Genomic DNA, 11,698 nt, shown 5'->3' on the forward strand with positions numbered 1-11,698 from the left:
GTACTGCGTATTCGGTCTTTTTGCTTCAACATTTTCTGTGTTGTTCAGGGTCTTGAAGTGAGTAGAATGTAATTATGTGTTAATTGGCTGTTGATTGCTGGTTTTGACTTTTTGATGTGTAGGGCCTCACTGATGTCGAGTCTCTTGTTGTCGTTGTATCTGTCGATAATTTCTGTGTTGCATGTTAAGATTTCTCTGGTGATGGTCTAGTTGTGTGAGGAGATTATATGCTTCATGACGGAGTCCTGTTGTTTGTGCATTGTTAATCACCTAGAGAGAGACGTTGTTGTCTTGCCTATATACTGAGATCTTTGGGGCTTACAGTAGTCCCCAAGTGGGCATGTGAAGGCTTAGACGACGTTGGTTTCCTTTAAGGCTTCCAGTTTGGTGTCTGGAGAATTCTTCATGAGTAGGTTGGCTGATTCTTGTTTTTTGTAGTAAACTGTTAATTGTATCTTCTGATTTGTGTCTGTGGGGATAACGTTCCTATTAATAATATTTTTCAGGGCACTTTCCTCCGTTTTATGAGCCGTTGAAAAAAAGTTTCTGTAAAACAGTCTAATAGGAAGTACAAGTGTTGTGTTAGTTGATCCTTCAGAGGTTGCATGTCGTTTCACCTTTATTTTAATTATGTCTTCAACGTAGCCGTTAGAGAAGTCAGTGTTGAGTAGGACCTGCCTTACTCAACAGAGTTCTTCGTCGACCTGCTTCCAACCAAAGCTGTATGTGTGAGAGCTTGGTCAACACAGGTGTTGACAACACTCCGCTTGTACCTGTCTGGGCAGTCACTGTTGGCATTAAGGCACTTTCCAATGTTCGTTTCCTTTGTGAAGACTGCAGTGTGGAAGCCACCATTACTTCCCGCGACTGTTACATCTAGAAAGGGCAGCTTCCCATCACTCTCCATCTCGTAAGTAATGGATACAGGTCTATTCTTTACATAGGTCTATATATGCTTCTTTACATAGGGCTATATATATGTTTCTTTACATAGGTCTGTATATGCTTCTTTACATAGGTCTATATATGCTTCTTCACATAGGTCTATATGTGCTTCTATACGGAGGTCTATATATACTTCCTTACATAGGTCTATATATGCTTATTTACAGAGCATAATATACTTATTTACTTATAAGTAATTATTTACTTATTTACTTATATACTTATTTACTTACTTATATATATATTTACTTATATACTTATTATATATACTTATTTACAAATATATGCATATTTATATACATATTTATATATGCTTCTTCATCTAGGTCTATATATGCTTCTTCATCTAGGTCTATATATGCTTCTTCATGACTTTATGTTAGCGTTAAACTGTGCTTATTCCTAAAGTATTCTTGCTGGTTGATCAGTACACTATTGTGGAGATCCCAGAAAACTCTCCAGAGGTTAATAAGCTGTGAGCCCAACACTAAACCAAATTACTACAAAAAAATTAGCTTGTTTGCTTGGGTTCAGTGACTGGCCGAGGTCAATACTGCAGTGACGGCTGGGAAACAGCTGGTACTGGTGACGACATCACTGCTGCTAGTATAAAGGTGGAGCGAGACAACGTTTGAGTCAGTCTGAGCTGCACCTCCTAACCCTCAACATGTTCAAGGCTGTAAGACACACAAAATAAGCTGTCTGAATACTTTGTGAATCTTAACAACGTTGTGTTCAAGTTACAGATGAACTGCTATCTTGAAATTTTATCTCCTTTTTTATCCGCAGGTGTTTGCTGTGTTGTCCATCTTCCTGCTTGTGGCTTCTGCCATGGCCAGCCCCATGCCCGAGCCTGGCCATCGTGGAGGATACGGAGGTGGATATGGCCATGGCGGCCGTGGAGGTGGATATGGCCACGGTGGACGCGGAGGTGGACATGGCCACGGAGGACGAGGAGGTGGATATGGCGGCTATGGATATGGTCGTTGAAGGATCCTCTGATGGTCATGTCTCTGTAATTTCCGTGCCTGTAGCAACCTCCCTTAACCTCAGTCTTTTGTTTAATAAACACAACTCAGATATGAAAGAGCTTCTCAGATTTTACCCTTATTAGTGAACTTTGTTTCTTTATGGTTTTCACACAAGCCATAATTCACTATAGAGCCTCACCCACAAGTTCAAGAACTCTCGAAGACTGCAGGACATAAAAGCACAAACACTATCTGGAGACTTCAGCAGTAGCTGCAATGACTACTTAATGTACATTTGTATAAGGTGTTCTAAATGCCCGAAACGCTATGCGTGCTAGTGGCTGTATAAGAATATAAGAACTCTTGTATATATAGATAAATAAAAAATAAAAAAAAACATTTAAGAATTTTGCGTAAGGAAACAACCAGTTCAATTGGTAGCAAATTCTAGATTTATTGATTTTTGCATTTTGTGTTTAGCCACGGTACAAAATTCACTAAAAACAATACAAAAAATCGCAGGGTGATTAAGGCCACCACAACACCGTACTGAACCAATAACAAGTACATTTTACTTCTGAATATAATTCAGTATTACATAAACGGTGAATATTCTCTGAGAAGTGTCAGGGAAAGGTCAACCTTCTAGAGGTTACATCCTGGGAAAGATCACCAGTTAGTCTAGAATCGAGAGGGACCTCGTACAGGAGGGAACCACATAACTTCCTCGACTGGTATACCTTTATCCCAACACACAGGATGTATATTGTATATATATCCTGTGTGTTATATACCTGTATATACATCCTGCAGTCTTGCACATGCACGTGTTAACTTACACCCGCGAATGATGGTTTCCTCAAGATTTGGGGAGTTCTAAACGCTTGATCAGTGTTCTGCTATTTCCCTCTCAGCGATAACTAGTCACAAGCAAATGAAGGCTTCGAGATTTAGAGCTTTGTTTGGTAATGGCCTATCAACCACATGAGAGTTATTAAGACCGCCACAATAACTTACTGACCAACCATTAAATATACTCTAGTCCTGAGCATAGTTCAAAACTAATTAAATCGTGGGGTTATGTACAGAGATGATGCTTGACTGTCTTAGTTTGATGAGGAAGAAGGTGTTCTGTATAAACACATATTACTCTGAAGTGGGACAGATATTTTTAAGATTGACGTAAACGTTACATATATTTTGACAATAAAAAGCCGATTTCATGAGGTCTTTCTTGCCAGTCATTCATTTCATTTTTCTAATTTGACACCCAAGTAAAATATCCGTAGAATAAGCAGTCATCATGCAGAGTTCCCTGAGACCATCCCTCGTTGGTGCCTGAGACCAGCCCTCGGTGGTCCCTGAGACCAGCCCTTGGTAGTCCCTTTCGGTGTCTTATATACATTATACTCTCCATATCTGCCACTTTACAGCAGGCGGATCCCCTCACCTCGGTCTCATTGCTGCTCTGACGTTTTGTGTCGGGAGATTCGTGTCTTCAGTTTTTCTCACTTTAGCACCCTATTATTGTTCTTGTGTGGGAGTCTCTTTATTATCAATTTAGTTCACCATGGTTGAAGTCTCTCATGGTTAGAAACGTTGACATCGTCCGGTTGACAGTTTATGCTGCTCTCTGATTAATATCTAAGTTGCCCCTATATTTTGTCATATCATTCCTGCCCTGTTCTCCTCTTATTCATTGGGAGGCTGTAACTAACCATCAGTACTTTTATTTTCCATCCTGCTGTAATCATTCTTTTGTTACCATCTCTGAATATATTCATTTAATCAATAAATATTTCCTTAAAGTTTCAACCCTTTCTGTTAAAAGTTCCAAACGTCTAGAGTTTCTGTTTTCTTCCCTTCCTTATGATCCCTTAGTCAACTTTGTGAAAGAGAATACATGCACTCCCTTGAATATTATATTGTAGAATGCCCCATATTGACTGACCTTCGCCCTCCTGGGCTGAGATATGCTAAACTTTGTAAATACTATATGAATACTGGAACACTTGGTGATATATTGGGCTTGTATCCCAAGATTGACTATGTAATACATCTGTTATTCAATGTATTGTACCTATACAATATGTAATATATCTGTTATGCAATGTATTGTACCTATACAATATGTAATACATCCCCTTTGCAATGCATGTACCTGTAACCTGAACTTGTAAAAGCATGTTAATCACCTTCAGTGGTTAGGTGTTTAATATCACACTAGTTTCTATAGAAGCTATCTTACCCTGTCGGTAGTAGTGACATAGATGTATGTATATACATGTAGATATGTGTAGGTATATGTGTATATGTATATGTGTGTGTGTGTATGTATTTGTATACATGGTATGTGGAAGCTGGTCAGAATTGCATTTCTCCTTTGTAAACGCACATTAATGACACTATGTAAAAAGACACCTCGAACACTGTTTATGAAGGACAGACGTAAATCTGTGTGTTTATGTTTGTAGGTTAGCTTAGGGTTTTAAGGTTAGCTTAGGGTTTTAAAAGTATTACAATCACCTTCTGTGGTTGATTACTCAATAAATCACTGAATTACATGTTTAACAGATCTCTAACATTGTCCACAGAGGACAGAAGAAAATGTATATATGCTGATTAGCATTATAAATGTGTGACCACATCTGTATTAGAAAATAATAATAATAAAGAAAGTCCCTTGGGACCAGTTAAATAAAAAAGATTTTCTATGCAGGTCTGATCTCAACTCGTGCTATTACATCAGGATCTGCTTCCCTGAGATTGTCTCGGTGCGTCCCTGTGTTTCCCTGAAATGTTAGAGTAAATGTTTGTATTAGCATACCATAGCTTGAGGTTTTTCCAAAAATCCGGCTACTCCAGAGTGGAAGGGTTCCAGACTTGGATGAGAGTTTTGGATTTTTGAGTCGGGGTTCTCCCCTAGTGGTGCTTGTGGGGGTTGAACTTCAGCTCTTGGTCCTGCCTCTCAACTGTCAGTCAACCGGCTTACAGATTCCTGAACCTGCTGAAGTGGTGCTTGTGGGGGTTAAACTTCAGCTCTTGGTCCTGCCTCTCAACTGTCAGTCAACCGGCTTACAGATTCCTGAACCTGCTGAGCTCTATCATATCTACATTTGAAAGAGTCCACCTCCACCACATCACTGCTTGGGTGATCGCTGGTAGGTGGGTGGGGAAAGAATAGTTGAGTGGGGAAGTAGGTAGGTGGGAAAGGAGTAGGTGGGTGAAGGAAGTAGGTAGGTGAAGGAGGAGAAGGTGTATGGGGGGAAGAATTAGATGGGTGACACCGCATTGAGTATCAAGGGACGACTGATGCGGAATAATTTTCAGGCTGAGCTGCTCAGTCACTGAGTGACGCCTGATACTCTGAAATGCCAGTGTATTCAGTGAGTGTTGGTTGCTGGTTTGGCCTACCTGGTCTGATCTTGATCTGTTATACCATGGTCTGATCTACCTAGTCTAGTTTACCTGGGCTGATGGACTTGATTTGGTCTACCTGGTCTGATCGGCCGTGCTAGCACTCTGGAAACACTCAGGCAGTCGAGTGAAACACTCACCGTATCCCAAACCTGGCCAACCGTACGAACTTACATGTAAAACATAAATACTCGTTGAAGTAGCTGATATTGTCGGAGAACGGCGTATGCACAGCAGGTCATTGTGTGAGTCAGACGCTGTTGAGGAAAGCGGCAGTGATTTCCTCATTCATTGTAGAAACGACAAAGTTTCTCAATAAAACTGTGAACACTGTATATTATTTTGATTATATATATGTTAACGAAATTGTTAATGCTGTAATGAACATGTATATCTGAAAATATTTGTTTGCTTGCTTATTTTTTAAATAAAACTTAACCACATAACGTTTTCTATAATATGGAAAAAATATTGTTTGTGAATATGTCTTTATGTATTGTTGTGTATGCTTCGGTGTGTAAATAATATATATATGTATATATGTATATGTATATATATATATATATATATATATATATATATATATATATATATATATATATATATATATATATATATATATATATATATATATATATACGTGTTTAAAATTGGCCTATGAATGCTACTTTACATTGGTCTATATGCTTCTCTTCATAGGTATATTAACCAGACCACACACTAGAAGGAGAAGGGACGACGACGTTTCGGTCCTTCCTGGACCATTCTCAAATCTCAGTCGACTTGAGAATGGTCCAGGACGGACCGAAACGTCGTCGTCCCTTCACCTTCTAATGTGTGGTCTGGTCAACATACTTTAGCCACGTTATTGTGACTCATCGCCTTCATAGGTATATATATGCTTTACATCGGTCTATATATATGCTTCTTTACATAGGTTTACATATGCTTCTTTACATAGGTCTATATATGCTTCTTTACATAGGTCTATATATATGCCTCTTTACATAGGTCTATTTATGCTTCTTTAAATGTGCTTTTTCACATAGGTCTATATATGCTTCTTCACATAGGTTTATATATGCTTCTTTACATAGGTCTTCATATGCTTCTTTACATAGGTCTATATGTGCTTCTTCATATAGGTTTATATATGCTTCTTTACATAGGTCTTCATATGCTTCTTTACATAGGTCTATATGTGCTTTTTCACATAGGTCTATATATGCTTCTTTACATAGGTTTATATATGCTTCTTTACATAGGTCTATATGTGCTTCTATACAGAGGTCTATATATACTTCCTTACATAGGTCTATATATGCTTCTTTACAAAGGTCTATATGCTTCTTCATCTAGGTCTATATATGCTTCTTCATGACTTTATGTTAGCGTTAAACTGTGCTTATTCCTAAAGTATTCTTGCTGGTTGATCAGTACACTATTGTGGTGATCCCAGAGAACTCTCCAGAGGTTAATAAGCTGTGAGCCCAACACTAAACCAAATTACTACAAAAAAATTAGCGTGTTTGCTTGGGTTCAGTGACTGGCCGAGGTCAATACTGCAGTGACGGCTGGGAAACAGCTGGTACTGGTGACGACATCACTGCTGCTAGTATAAAGGTGGGACGAGATGGCGTTTGAGTCAGTCTGAGCTGCACCTCCCAACCCTCAACATGTTCAAGGCTGTAAGACACACAAAATAAGCTGTCTGAATACTTTGTGAATCTTAACAACGTTGTGCTCAAGTTACAGATGAATTGCTATCTTGAAATTTTATCTCCTTTTTTATCCGCAGGTGTTTGCTGTGTTGTCCATCTTCCTGCTTGTGGCTTCTGCCATGGCCAGCCCCATGCCCGAGCCTGGCCATCGTGGAGGATACGGAGGTGGATATGGCCATGGCGGCCGTGGAGGTGGATATGGCCACGGTGGACGCGGAGGTGGATATGGCCACGGAGGACGAGGAGGTGGATATGGCGGCTATGGATATGGTCGTTGAAGGATCCTCTGATGGTCATGTCTCTGTAATTTCCGTACCTGTAGCAACGTCCCTTAACCTCTGTCTTTTGTTTAATAAACACACAACTCAGTTATGAAAGAACCTCTTAGTTTTACCCTTATTAGTGAACTTTGTTTCTTAATGATTTTCACACAAGCAATAATGCACTATAGAGCATCACCCACAAGTCCAAGAACTCTCGAAAACTGCAGGACATAAAAGCACCAACACTATCTTGAGACTTCAGCAGTAGCTGCAATGACTACCTAATGTACATTAGTATAAGCTATTCTAAATGCCCGAAATATTATGCGTGCTAGTGGCTGTACAAGAATATAAGAACTCCTGTATATATAAATAAATAAAAAATAAAAAAAACATTTAAGAATTTTGCGTAAGGAAACAACCAGTTCAATTGGTAGCAAATTCTCGATTTACTGATTTTTGCATTTTGTGTTTAGCCACGGTACAAAATTCACTAAAAACAATAAAAAAAAATCGGCAAGGTTATCAAGGCCACCACAACACCGTACTGACCCAATAACAAGTATATTTTACTCCTGAACATAATTCAGTATTATATAAACGGTGAATATACTCTGAGAAGTGTGAGAGGAAGGTCAACCTTCTAGAGGTTACATCCTGGGAAAGACCACCAGTTAGTCTAGAACCTAGAGGGACCTCGTAATGGGTGGAACCACATAACTTCCGCGACTGGTACACCTTTATCCCAATACCCAAACACACAGGATGTATATTGTATATACATCCTGTGTGTTATATACATCCTGCAGCCTTGCACATGCGCGTGTTAACTAACACTCGTGAACGATGGTTTGCTCAACAACTGGGGAGTTCTAAACTCTTGATCAGTGTTCTTAGCGATAACTAGTCACAAGCTAATGAAGGCTTCGAGATTTAGAGCTTGGTTTGGTAATGGCCTATCAACCACATGAGAGTTACTAAGACCGCCACAATAACTTACTGACCAACCATTAAATATACTCAAGTCCTGAGCATAGTCCAGAACTAATTAAATCGTGGGGTTATGTACAGAGATAATGCTTGACTGTCTTAATTTGATGAGGAAGGTGATCCGTATAAGCACATATTACTCTGAAGGGACACAGATATTTTTTAGATTGACGTAAACGTTACATAAATTTTGACAATAAAAAGCCGATTCCATGAGGTCTTTCTTGCTGGTCATTCATTTCATTTTTCTAATTTGACACCCAAGTAAAATATCCGAAGAATATGCAGTTACCATGCAGAGTTCCCTGAGACCAGCCCTCGTTGGTGCCTGAGACCAGAACTCGGTGGTCCCTGAGATCAGCCTATGGTGGTCCCTGGCAGTGTCTTGTATACATTACGCTCTCCATATCTGCCACATTACAGCAGGCGGATCCCCTCACCTCGGTCTCATTGCTGCTCTGACGTTTTATGTCGGGATGTTCGTGTCTTTTGTTTTCCTCACTTTAGCACCCTATTATTGTTCTTGTGCAGGAATCTCTTTATTATCTATTTAGTTCACCATGGTTAATATCTCTCATAATTAGAAACGTTGACATCGCCCGGTTGACAGTTTATGCTGCTCTCTGATTAATATCTACGTTGCCCCTATATTTTGTCATACCAGTCCTGCCCTGTTCTCCTGTCATTCATTGGGAGGCTGTAACTAACCATCAGTACTTTTATCATCCTTCCTGCTGTTATCATTCATTTGATAACATCTGTGAATATGTTCATCGAAACAATAAATATTTCCTTAAAGTTTCAACCCTTTCTGTTAAGAGTTCCAAACGTCTAGAGTTTCTGTTTTCTTCCCTTCCTTATGATCCCTTAATCAACTTTGTGAAAGAGAATACATGCACTCCCTTGAATATTATATTGTAGAATGCCCCATATTGACTGACCTTCGCCCTCCTGGGCTGAGATATGCTAAACTCTGTAAATACTATATGAATACTGGAACACTTGGTGATATATTGGGCTTGTATACCAAGATTGACTATGTAATACATCTGTTATTCAATGTGTTGTACCTATACAATATGTAATACATCCCCTATGCAATGCATGTTCCAGTAACCTGAACTTGTAAAAGCATCTTAATAACCTTCAGTGGTTAAGTGTTTAATATCACACTAGTTTCTATAGAAGCTATCTTACACTGTCAGTAGGAGAGACATAGATATATGTATATACATGTAGATATGTGTAGGTATATGGGTATATATGTATATGTGTGTGTGTGTGTATGTATTTGTATACATGGTATGTGGAAGCTGGTCAGAATTGCATTTCTCCTTTGTAAACGCACATTAATGACACTATGTAAAAAGACACCTCGAACACTGTTTATGAAGGACAGACGTAAATCTGTGTGTTTATGTTTGTAGGTTAGCTTAGGGTTTTAAAAGTATTACAATCACCTTCTGTGGTTGATTACTCAATAAATCACTGAATTACATGTTTAACAGATCTCTAACATTGTCTACAGAGGACAGAAGAAAATGTATATATGCTGATTAGCATTATAAATGTGTGACCACATCTGTATTAGAAAATAATAATAATAAAGAAAGTCCCTTGGGACCAGTTAAATAAAAAAGATTTTCTATGCAGGTCTGATCTCAACTCGTGCTATTACATCAGGATCTGCTTCCCTGAGATTGTCTCGGTGCGTCCCTGTGTTTCCCTGAAATGTTAGAGTAAATGTTTGTATTAGCATACCATAGCTTGAGGTTTTTCCAAAAATCCGGCTACTCCAGAGTGGAAGGGTTCCAGACTTGGATGAGAGTTTTGGATTTTTGAGACGGGGTTCTCCCCTAGTGGTGCTTGTGGGGGTTGAACTTCAGCTCTTGGTCCTGCCTCTCAACTGTCAGTCAACCGGCTTACAGATTCCTGAACCTGCTGAGCTCTATCATATCTACATTTGAAAGAGTCCACCTCCACCACATCACTGCTTGGGTGATCGCTGGTAGGTGGGTGGGGAAAGAATAGTTGAGTGGGGAAGTAGGTAGGTGGGAAAGGAGTAGGTGGGTGAAGGAAGTAGGTAGGTGAAGGAGGAGAAGGTGTATGGGGGGAAGAATTAGATGGGTGACACCGCATTGAGTATCAAGGGACGACTGATGCGGAATAATTTTCAGGCTGAGCTGCTCAGTCACTGAGTGACGCCTGATACTCTGAAATGCCATTGTATTCAGTGAGTGTTGGTTGCTGGTTTGGCCTACCTGGTCTGATCTTGATCTGTTATACCTGGTCTGATCTACCTAGTCTAGTTTACCTGGGCTGATCGACTTGATCTGGTCTATTAGGTCTGATCGGCCGTGCTAGAACTCTGGAAACACTCAGGCAGTCGAATGAAACAGGCACCGTTTCCCAAACCTGGCCAACCGTACGAACTTACATGTAAAACATAAATACTCGTTGAAGTAGCTGATATTGTCAGAGAACGGCGTATACACAGCAGGTCATTGTGTGAGTGAGACGCTGTTGAGGAAAGCGGCAGTGATTTCCTCATTCATTGTAGAAACGACAAAGTTTCTCAATAAAACTGTGAACACTCTATATTATTTTGATTATATATATGTTAACGAAATTGTTAATGCTGTAACGAACTTGTATATCTGAAAATATTTGTTTGCTTGCTTATTTTTAAATAAAACATGAACCACATAACGTTTTCTATAATATGGAAAAAATATTGATTGTGAATGTCTTTATGTATTGTTGTGTATGCTTTGTTGTGTGTATATATATATATATATATATATATATATATATATATATATATATATATATATATATATATATATATATATATATATATATATATATATATGCGTGTTTAAAATTGGCCTATGAATGCTACTTTACATAGGTCTATAAATGCTTCGTCACATAGGTCTATATGCTTCTCTTCATAGGTATATTGACCAGACCACACACTAGAAGGAGAAGGGATGACGACGTTTCGGTCCTTCCTGGACCATTCTCAAGTCTCAGTCGACTTGAGAACGGTCCAGGACGGACCGAAACGTCGTCGTCCCTTCACCTTCTAATGTGTGGTCTGGTCAACATACTTTAGCCACGTTATTGTGACTCATCGCCTTCATAGGTATATATATGCTTTACATCGGTCTATATATATGCTTCTTTACATAGGTTTACATATGCTTCTTTACATAGGTCTATATATACTTCTTTACATAGGTCTATATATATGCCTCTTTACATAGGTCTATTTATGCTTCTTTAAATGTGCTTTTTCACATAGGTTTATATATGCTTCTTCACATAGGTTTATATATGCTTCTTTACATAGGTCTTCATATGCTTCTTTACATAGGTCTATATGTGC

Source organism: Procambarus clarkii, chromosome 67, assembly GCF_040958095.1.
Source record: "Procambarus clarkii isolate CNS0578487 chromosome 67, FALCON_Pclarkii_2.0, whole genome shotgun sequence".
NCBI lineage: Eukaryota > Metazoa > Arthropoda > Malacostraca > Decapoda > Cambaridae > Procambarus > Procambarus clarkii.